At 39.9% G+C, this 10,617-nt stretch overlaps 1 long non-coding RNA gene across 1 annotated transcript; it reads right to left on the bottom strand.

The window, feature by feature from the left end:
- Positions 1–5,613: 5,613 nt before the first annotated feature.
- On the bottom strand, positions 5,614–10,498 carry LOC137671339 (uncharacterized). The gene is made up of 3 exons (XR_011049414.1): positions 10,022–10,498; positions 9,261–9,390; positions 5,614–6,313 (listed from the first exon to the last, which is right to left on the bottom strand). It is a non-coding gene; the product is annotated as an uncharacterized lncRNA (long non-coding RNA).
- Between the last annotated feature and the right edge of the window lie 119 nt (positions 10,499–10,617).

The following is a 10,617-nucleotide window of genomic DNA, read 5'->3' as shown; positions in this document are numbered from 1 at the left end:
AGCATGTTTTTGATGTGTTCTGTTAAAATGTAATTGAATTTTGCTTTTTCATAGCTGTGTTTACTATTGCATCCACCAAACCTTTACCTATGTCAGTAGCTATGAGCTCTTGCCAACAATCTTAGTTCTCACTATTGGTTGTATGAATGTGTAGTGAATTTTGTAGTTCTGAGCAGGAAAATGCTCTTTTCTAAGTGCTATGGTTCTTCACTGTACCTCTTGCAATGGCTTTTAACATTAGGGTTTTTTTAGCTCATTTACTTACTACAATGGTTTCTGTTTTTCTATGGAGCCTGGACTAGCAGATAGTGCTCTGCACATTTGAAGCTTGTAACTCTAAGATTCTCTACCTAGTCAAACATACTTCTGGAAGCTAGAAGTAGTGGTTGGATTTGTTTGTTCTTAAGCCCCTTCTGTAACATATATTTTTTTCTATCCATAGAAGGTTCTGGAGCTTACTTTGCTGATAAGCAAATACAGCCTGGAACATAAGGACTGTCCCTTTAGAAGCCATCTGTACTTCTACCAGAGACCCTTAGAGAATAAGCACAGAATGTAAAAACAGCAAAAGATTGGTGCTGCAGGAACCTTAAGGGAGGGGCTACACCTCCTTTGCAGTCCCCAAGCATTATTGAGATTTGATATCTTGTCTGGTATTTGTATTAAGGGATAGTACTAAGCCTCAAAAGAAATTCTGGGCATAAAATCCCCAATCCTTCTTAGGCAGAGGAAGCAACCAGCAACTGTTACCAGCCAAAAAGTGTTTCTAATTGTCTGGCCTTTTGTTCACAGAACAGATTTTACTGTGAAATAACTAAACCACAAGTAGCAGCAAATGGTAGGCAGACAGTTAAGAGGACTTACAAAAATGTCTGTTACATTTCCAAATGGCAGCCCTCTGTTTTAGAGAATGACAGCAGAGCTCATTTCTTAGGGTGTGGTGGGACTTGGGTGACTCCCTGCACATTCTTATGGCTTTTTTGTGCCTTCTGCAACAGAAATCATATGGTTGCATTTAAGAAATTGCTTGGAGGGTTCAATCATTTAAAACAATTTTTACTGTTTTCTAAACTGGAGTGTTTTTCTTCTACCTCAATGAGGCATGTAATTCGTCTTCTTCACAAAGATGTGTGAAAGAAGGAACAAGATTGCTGTTCTGTTAGAAGTTGTGATTTAGCAGGACATATTCCATGCATATGAATCTGTATTTAGATCAAAATGAAACAGATAATTTATAGCTATATCCTATCAGTTTGCCAAATTACAATTCTCTATAAAGCCAAATCAGAAAGTAACCTTCCTATTATTATGGCCAAGGCTCTGTCAGTGTTATAAGTATAAATGTCTGCTCAGCCATTTAGTGTGGCTGCTTCAAGATACCTTTGGCCTTAGTTGACTTCAGGTTTACAGTCTTGGTGGTTTTCTTACATTAATGCATCGCTGAGACAGAAGCAAAATGTCTGCCTGGGGGGTTATAGATATAAACCAAGCAGTCATATCAGAAGGTCATTGTTGTTTTACGCTTTCCCATTTTTACCTATTCATTTATCATGGAAAAATTCACAGAAATGGGAGAATAAAATATAAAATATCTATCTAAAGAATATCCATCACTTGTGCTACAGAAGCACTTGGATCAAAAGCTGTTCTGCTGGGCGAGGCACAGAAATATGAATTCCACCCTTTCCCAGTGCTTTGAGCAGTGGGACAGTAACATTCCCACTGGGTAACAGAGTTGCGACATGAGCTATAATTAGGGTCAAGTGGGCCAAATGGTATACTTGCTTGAGGGACCGGCTGTAAGAGTGATCAGAGTCACAGGACTAGAATGTAAGACTTGGATCTATGGTCTCCTTGCCAGAGACAGGAGGGTCTACAACCAAAGCGGACTTGCTTTAGCAGTTGCTGCTTAGCAGATCTCTACTTTGCAAAATGCCTCTTTCTCTGTGCTCAAGCATATGCCAGCAGCAGTTTATTATAGGTCAGGTCTGGGTCCCTGAAAATGACTCTCCAGTAACTGATATAATAAACTACATGCCATTTGAAAAGCAACATAACTTGTTTCTTAATCAGCTGATACAGATTGAAAAAAGATGTTTGAAGATATGTAAACGTTTAAAAGTGCACAATATATTTCAGGGGAAAAGGCATCCAGAAAAGTCAGGCTTAAGAGCTTCTGGATGAAGCTGAAAGACCAGGAACACTTTCCATGAAATGCTTGTCACACAGAACACTGCACCATGGATAGGAATATTTCAGCAATAAAAAATGAACTTTCAGTACAGGGCTCTTCTGGAATGAGCCATTTAAGACTATATATTTATATCCTTAAAGCACCCTTTAGATTGTTACCATACATAATCCACTTATTGATTATATCTGTTTTACATTGTCCACTTGAGGTGCTGAACAGTACTTAACAGGAAAAAGCTGGCAAATAAGGCTCTGAGCACTTACCAACTTCCACATTCATATTCTGTACAAAACATCCTATTTCTAGAGACCTGCTAATGCATTCTTTGGCAAAAGGGTAGCTCTGAAAGAAAGTTTTAAATAAGCTTTATCATCAGCCCATGCTTCAGATAAATGTGCACCCCCTACAGTTTTTTTTCTTTCTCTCAGAAGAAAAATATTATCTTGACTTTGTGCCTGACACCCTTGTATTCTAGGGCTGCATCACTTAAGTGCTCTGCACAGGAACCCCCCAGAGAGAAATCAATAACCTTCTTTACGCTGATCACCTTAATTATCAAACCACTTGTCTGAAAGTTGCAATAGGCTTAAATATTTATGGCCACTTCAGAAGTTGCATTTAATCATGGGATGATAACTGGTTGCTGATTGTCTCTGTATATTTGAAGATTTCTGTGGCCTTGGCAAATAAAAGACTAGAATTTCAGCTTCCTGGAAGCTTGAGTAGTCTTTTTCTCAGATAATTTGCATTTTAAAAGGCTTCTGCTTTCATATGTCCCAGCAACAAGATACAATTTCTCAGTCTAACAATTTGTAGCCTAATCCAGCAGTAACTCCTGCCAAATCGAACAGAGTTTTTCCTGAATAGGGAATACCACAGCAGGCCCATGATCACTGTCCCACTACCTGAAAGGCAATCGCAATCCCCAGATGACAAACTGCCTAAAAGGGTCTTTTGACAGCAGCAGCGTATGGGCCTCTGGCAACTGTCACATGCAAGCAGCTGCACCGTGAGCTATGGGGATGCTCGGTACCAGATGGAGACTAGGCTGGAAGCAGTTATCTGGGTGGCCCATTTCCTTTGGCACCTGTAAGAACATTTAGTCACCAACAGCAGAGTCCCATTCATAAACACATCCTTGCAGAGGCCTAATGATCTACACGGCACCTCTTTTTGGAGCACAGAGAAATATTTCTATGGCCACATAAATTACTGTGAAGTATAAGCAATCTTCTTGTTCTGTTTTTAGCAATGCTGCAGAGACAATCCAGCCTGGTGATGGTAATAAAATCACCTTTAGCTGGCTCTTCATTCATCTGGATTTTTAGCTATGAAAAAGACACTGTCAGGACCAAGAATTTTGAACTCTGCTTGCTTTACATTTCAATACAGAAAACTTTTTGGATTGAATCCAGTTTTCACTGAAGTAACTAACCTCTCTAAAATCAGTGGGGTGATTTTATGACAACTGAAAGTGGTCTTGTTCCAGGAACAATTTGAGATCATTGTCTAAATGATAAATGGCTTGAAATGTCTATTGGACACTAGTGATGCAAGATGAGTGATAAGCTCAGATCATACAGCAATGTAATTCTTCTTTCAAGTAACTTATTTTAAACTCTCCATGGGAATGGGAGAGCAAGGAGAACTACAGTGACTAAGCTATGGCAGATTATAGTTTTCTTACATTGTGTTTTTCAGTAAGTTTCTCTGTATAGGTAGGTTTGTCCAGTGCCTTGCAATGTTTTCTGTAGTTGTTTACCTTCTTTAAATGGTTGCCAGGAAGAAAAAAAAAAACAAAAAAAAACCAAAAACAAACAAACAAAAAAAAAAACCAACAAAACAAAACTGAGCATTACTTGTCCATTGTCCTTGGTCTACATAATGCACAGGTCAGTGGGAAAGGAGCAGGAGAAACATGCCCATAGTTGTAGGTAATCACCGGTTAAACAGGAGGTCCAGGATAAGGATTTTATCTGTTTTGAAATACCAAAGGAGACAGATGAACTTTATTACTTGAAAATTATTAGAGAAGACCATTCCCACAGAAATCTCGAATACTGGCACACATATCAAGCCAACATACCCATAACTTTTCAGATGGGTCCCAGAAATACTATTTTTCGCTGCATTTAGGTAAAGACATATTTTCTTACTGTGGGAGAGAATGACTACAAACTCTGGTAATGCAGATACAGCAATACCTTGCAAAATATTTATTATTTCATGTATATCTTGCTGCTTCCATCTGAAGTTGTTTATCTCAGCACTAAATTCAGACTAATATATAAAGACATTTTCAAAGGTTGGAATTTGTAGAAGCTTGGCTTGAGAACTACATGCAATGGCATCTGGATTCATGGTTCTGCTGCAATATGTCTTCAAAGACACTTAACCAAAAATTGACTACAAGCAAGAACTTAGCTTATGGTATGACAGTTTTCATTTTCTCAAACATGCCATCTTTTCAGGTGAGCTTTTATTCTTTTCGCAGGAAGTCATGAAGTATTGTGACCTTTAAAAAAAATTGCAGCGTATATTTTGTGTGTTACAGAGTGCACTGTAGATACTCTGCCATAGAACATCTGTGAGCTTAGCCTGCGTTTACATCTGAGCCTTTGGGCAGCCTGCTTCGCTGCTGAGCTCCTGCAGCTTTCGGAGCAGGTTTAAAATAAGTATGACATACTGTGAAGAGAGCTGCCTGCTGTTAGTGAGACTATCGCTCTGCCTGGAACGGAAAAAGCACTTGCTGTGTTCACAGTGCCCAGCGCAGCTTTCAGATACACAATTCTTGTGCGGTCCCTGCTGAAGTCAATAGAAGATCTCCATGTCCACCTGACTTCAACACAGTTTGATTCACTTTAACACAACATGCAGCTGCCAGAAAGGAGCTGAAAAAGGGTTATTTTTGAAACAAGAAGTCACTGATGGTAAAAAGCTGTGCATAAATAAATAACCATGCCATATCTAACAAATCTTAGTCTTGTGATAAAGGCCTGCATTTTGGATTCATGTATTGTATAAGGAAGAATAATTCCTTTGCCTTTAATAGCATTATTTCTGATTTAGTTTGGGAGCACAAACAGAATTATTCTGTGTCAATGACTGCTTATGTTGTAAATCATGCCCTGTTACGCCCATGGCCTTCTTGCAACTAATAGAAGGGAACCAGTGTCACAGTAGAGAGAAATACTGACCACAAACAGCAATATGTAAGAGAGCAGAATTTGGCCGCAGATGTTTGCACTAGATTTACTGGCTGACAAGCCTCGCCAGCTTGAGCTTGCAGTGTAATCTAATAAAAACCTAATAATACCTTTTCATCTAACTCACTCAGCTGCATATATCAGGCTTTGGAGGTGTCAGGTCTAAAAAGAGAATTGTACTTCTGCCTTGGAGATATTTTTATTGCTGAGGAAAAATATATTGCAAGAAACAGTTCCTTACACAGCAGGAGAATGCCACTTTGGAAAAATATAAAAAGAAAAAGAAGTCAGGCAACAAAAATTCACATTTCTCATGAGATCTGTCCTGATCTGGTGCACTCAAACTTGAAAGCTGCTTCTCCTATCTCTTGCAACTTCTTTCTTTTAAATTCTGAAGAGTCTTGACAGGCAGAAAAAGGAACAGATGTACATTAAGGGTGGGAGATGATCTTGTAGGAGGTCTATGCTTGAGTTATGCAAAGATAAGGATGCGGAGGCATGCCTGCATCGTGGAGCGCTGTGTGGGTAGAGGAATCCTCCAGCATGCACCTCTTTACAGGACTGGATATTACATAAGGCTTGCAAATGACTTCCTGTCCTTCCATTTTGTACCTTGGAAGATATGTAAAGATACCAATACAGAGACATTTCACCAGAAACAGGTGGCCCTTCAGGTTCCAAATCTCACTCTTTCTGTCCCAGTTTCCCTGCTGAGGAGTCTTCTTTTCAAAGCCAGCAAGCAAGCTGTTCCTCTAGCTCCCACATAGGCATTTTATGCTTCCTGAACCAGGTACTCTGGCATCTCTGCTCCCTGGAGGTTATGGATGCCTCTGGCTGCACGACGTACACTGAGCACTACTGTTCTAGTCTTTGTATGACAAACTTCACCTCAGTAGCCAAGTGTCTTCTGTAGCTGGACATGCAGGCAAGATGAAAAAGCATATTTTTTTATATTATGTTATTTAATGCTACAAGATCAAGAGCAGCCATGCAGGAAGGTAGGGCAGAACTGTTAGCGCACACTAATGGGCCTGTAGTGATGCACGTTAATTTCCCTGTACAAGAAGCATAAACAACAAATGAGTGGTGAGGTTTTTTGATAACAAAATACATTTTTTAATGCTGAATACTTTTGATAACTTATCTTCAAATTGGAGTGCTTGACAGGACAACTCCAGTTCTTCACATTTATGCAGGACAGCAAAACTCAAAGTTAGTCTGAGATGTTCTTGAAAACTACATTTAACTAGTAGTATTATAGGTATGGTACCCTCACTGGCTTTCTTTATGAAGGTGCAAAACATGATTTCCTGTTGTCATTATATATCTACGTTTTTGTGGGTAGTCGTTAGATTCATATGAACAAGAAAGCTCTTTATAGATTTCTTTTAATATTCCAATGCATTTTGTAGTCTTATTTATGAAGGACAGATATGAACATGCCTGGTCAAAAGTCAAACTATTGTATAAAAGTTTTTGTTCATTTTAAATAGACATCAAAGGCAGAGCCATGGTGAGTTTCCAAGTTAGTTACAGTGCTGTGTATTTACTGATCTATCTATTTGAAACTAAACCATTTTTAAATATAACAAGCTTTAGGGTTAATAGATCCATGTTAGAATACACACAGAATACTTATTTCTGGCCATATATTGCTTATTTTCTACTACATTATTTGACTTAAATTATAAACAAAGTTGCAAACTCTTTTACCATTCACATAGTGAATAATATATTGCAACTATTATTTTGTTAGGCACGTGTACAAATTAAAATTGGAAATATCAAAATTGCTGCGTAATAATAACCTCTTATTTGTGAGTTTTACAAACAACCCATCAAAAACAAATTCCAAAAGTTTAGGAGGGTAGTTCCGCAAATCCAGTATAGAACTGAAAAAATTACACAGATGGTGAAATTAGGCATATTTTAGGAAAACAAGTGTTACAAAATTTTATTCCGCTTTAGGCAGTGTCATGAACCTATAGCAGCACACAGTGAAAGAAAACATGTCAAGAATGCTGGAATACCTTTCTTTGCCACAAAACATCCACACAAACTAATAATAGGACAACATTCCATTAGGTTTATTTTCTACTTCATTGAAACAAATTTACAGAAAAAGTTTTCTAACCATACCTTCTGTACCACACACCTAAAATCAATCAGTTTTAATTCCCTTCTTTTTCCAGTGGAAGACCACACTGTCACAGGAGGCTAAATTTTAGTTCAGTGAACGTAAAGACTCGACACAGAGAAAATACTTACGGAGCACAAAGCACAGACGTCCTCAGGTCCTTCAAGAGAAACACTGAAATTACTGGTAGGGAAGTCTAGGAAACAATGTATTTTGGTGGTGTCCTCTGTGCAAAGCAAGGATTGGCCACCAAGGTAAATTATCATTCCAGTACAGAAATATTTGTGATATGAGTGCCTGCAGTATCACAGAAGAGGAGAAAGATACGTTGTTGGTGTCTCTCCCTTCATTCAGATCTACCGCACTTACCTGTTCTTTCCATATTATAGTTGAACTTCCTATTTTATAATCAAGATTAAAACAGCTACAGAAGTGAACTCAAATCTTTTTTTTCCCAAATTCTGTCCAAAACTTAACTGTGGTTAATGGATACACTTCCATCAACAGCTGTCCAAACCTAAACTGACAGCTTGATTCCTAAACCTTTTCTGTAGCAGCAGTGGGAGCATGGAAGTTGGAAAACTGTAACTCTCAAGATCTATGCAAAGCCAGCAGAGCAACACGCACATATAGGGTAAAAGTTGAAGATGTACAGGTTTAACAGAAGCCCAATGAAGCTAAAGGAGAGTAAGCTTTGTAAAGGGCAGAGTAATTGAAGTAATCACGAAAATAATAAGTGGTCCGGCCCAGACAGTTGTCTTCTCTAACTGGCCCTCCTTGTTTTCTCTTTTTATCCATTTCTCATTTTATGCTCCTAATCATGTTCAAATGAGGTGTATCTTCTCAATCCTTGCAAGCCTGACCAACTTCAGAGGGATTAGCAGCACTGTGACATGCCTCCCCTGTTTCAGGAACGCTTTGTTCTGTTTTAGGAATGAAAGAAACTCTGCCTTGTTCCTGAGCAGACTTTGCGTGAACTGCAGACATCCTCTGTGTTGAATGTGGCTAGAAATGACTTATAAATTACTTATGAAGTAAGTTGTTTGGTCTTTTCATCCTCAAGACTTTCTTTCCTAGTCCTTTTGAATTCACAGGAACACTCCCATATGTTTGGAGCCATCATTTTACATATTCCTTCTTAGCCGTTTCAGAGAGATCTGTTTTGCTACTCCCTTCATTCGCATGTGCTTTGAGGACACAAATATAATTATTCGGCACCTTGTACCACACGATAAAATGTTCCTCAACCCTCTCTTTTGCACATCAGCTCTTTGTCACATAAATTCTCCTAATTTGGCTCCACTAGATCTCAAACCTCTTGGTTTTGGCCAATCACTTTTTTTTTTCCCCAAAGAATCTACAGAAAAACTAGCATGTTTCCCCAGTTCTAACTGAGCAGCAGAAAAAAGTCCTTTCTGTATTACCTTCTCAGAAGTAAACTTCAGCCAAGTGTATGTCTTCTCAAATAATTTCTACTGCTGTATTTCTTTCTTTTCACTACATATCTCAGGTCTAAATACTGCTAAAACACCACATCCAATTTTCAAGCTATCTGTTCAGGAAGGGCACTGATAACTTAGAGAAAGATTTTTTTTTTCTTTTTTTTACAAACCACAAGAATAGCTAAAGGATTAGAAAAATTGTAATATAGAGACTTTAAGTTCAGTCTATGTGTATCACATGGAAGATATTACAAGATAAATGTGTTCTGTGAGGCTCTTACCTACTTAATCCTCAGCTGGCATTAATGGTGGTGGCAAGAAGCTTACAGCTCAGAAAAGCAGGGATCTCTACAATGCTGGGAAGCTGTCCACAAAAATCTTCTTCGGTAATGGCAGGTACTATTTGAATACCTAGTGAGGAGAGAATATCACTGAGTCATTGGGAGGGTGGTCTACTCTTGAGAAGAAGCAAATGAGGAAAATTGCTGTCACTGTTTCATTTCTGCATAGCGTGAGTGGTGCTACAGGCAGGCCTGTCTACCTGCTCACTCAGTGCTGGAGGAACAGTGGAAGCCCACAGCTGCTGCTAACCTCCTCTTGGCTAGGAGTAATCTTTTGCTTTTGTCCCCAGATGCTAATGCTGAGCCCACTTCAGTGTCTATAAGTAAAGGCCAGACCTATACTCAGGCTTTATGGAATGGTTTGATCAAAGCCCAGATTGCTATGGAGAAACGTGGGAGTAATGTGAAGGGGCGTCATGAGACAAACTGGCAAAGCATGACAAAATCCAGAGTTGGTAAGTCCTACTGTTTCCTCTACTGGGGGACAAAAAAGTGTGTAAATGTTTTAACAACACGTCTTATTAACTTTGGAGTAACTGTGAAAAAATTCTTCAACACAAGTTACTTCCAAGCCAAGATAGTCTTCAGCAAACAAGAACTAATTTCTGTATCAGACAGGAAGGCAGCTCAGACCTGTACCTGATCTTATTTATTCTGGTCAATTTACCAGGCTAACTTAGGAAGTTGACTGTTGTACTTACCATTAATTGAGATGCAATCACTCCACTCAAGGGCAGTGCTGCTGTTCAGAGGGACCTGGACATGCCAAAAGGAATGGGGCTGACAGGAATCTCATTGAAGTCAGGGAAAAACACAGAGTTCTGTGGCTGGGATGGGCTAAATAGTACATTGGGGTAGACAGGCTGCCTGGCTTGGGCAGACAGTTCCTTGGGGCTCTGGTGGACACTTGATTAAACATGATCCCACAGTGCAGCCTGACAGGGCTGGTGGCTGACAGCATCCCAGTGAAGCGATTATGGCTTTTTACTCAGTGCTCATAACCTGGCACCTTGAATACAGCATCCCTTTATGGGCACGCCAAAACAAGAAAAGACTTATACACCTGATCGAGAGCAGTGAAGCCACGGCGATGTTAGAGCCAGAGCGCTTGCCCTGTGGCCCTGCTTGGAGACGGGAGCTCGGGCTTTAGGCTTCCTCCGGGCTTGTGACAACGGGGCCTTTTCCCCGTGAGGGGAGGCAGAGCACCCGGCTGCCCCCCCCGCCTCAGCACTGCCCCCCCCCGCCTCAGCACTGCCCCCCCCCCCCCCCCCTCAGCGCTTCCCGCCTCAGGAGGCGC

This window comes from Nyctibius grandis, chromosome 1, assembly GCF_013368605.1.
Source record: "Nyctibius grandis isolate bNycGra1 chromosome 1, bNycGra1.pri, whole genome shotgun sequence".
NCBI classification, from domain to species: domain Eukaryota; kingdom Metazoa; phylum Chordata; class Aves; order Nyctibiiformes; family Nyctibiidae; genus Nyctibius; species Nyctibius grandis.
The sequence above is the reverse complement of the archived record's forward strand: the minus strand, read 5'-3'. Positions and strand labels throughout refer to the sequence as shown.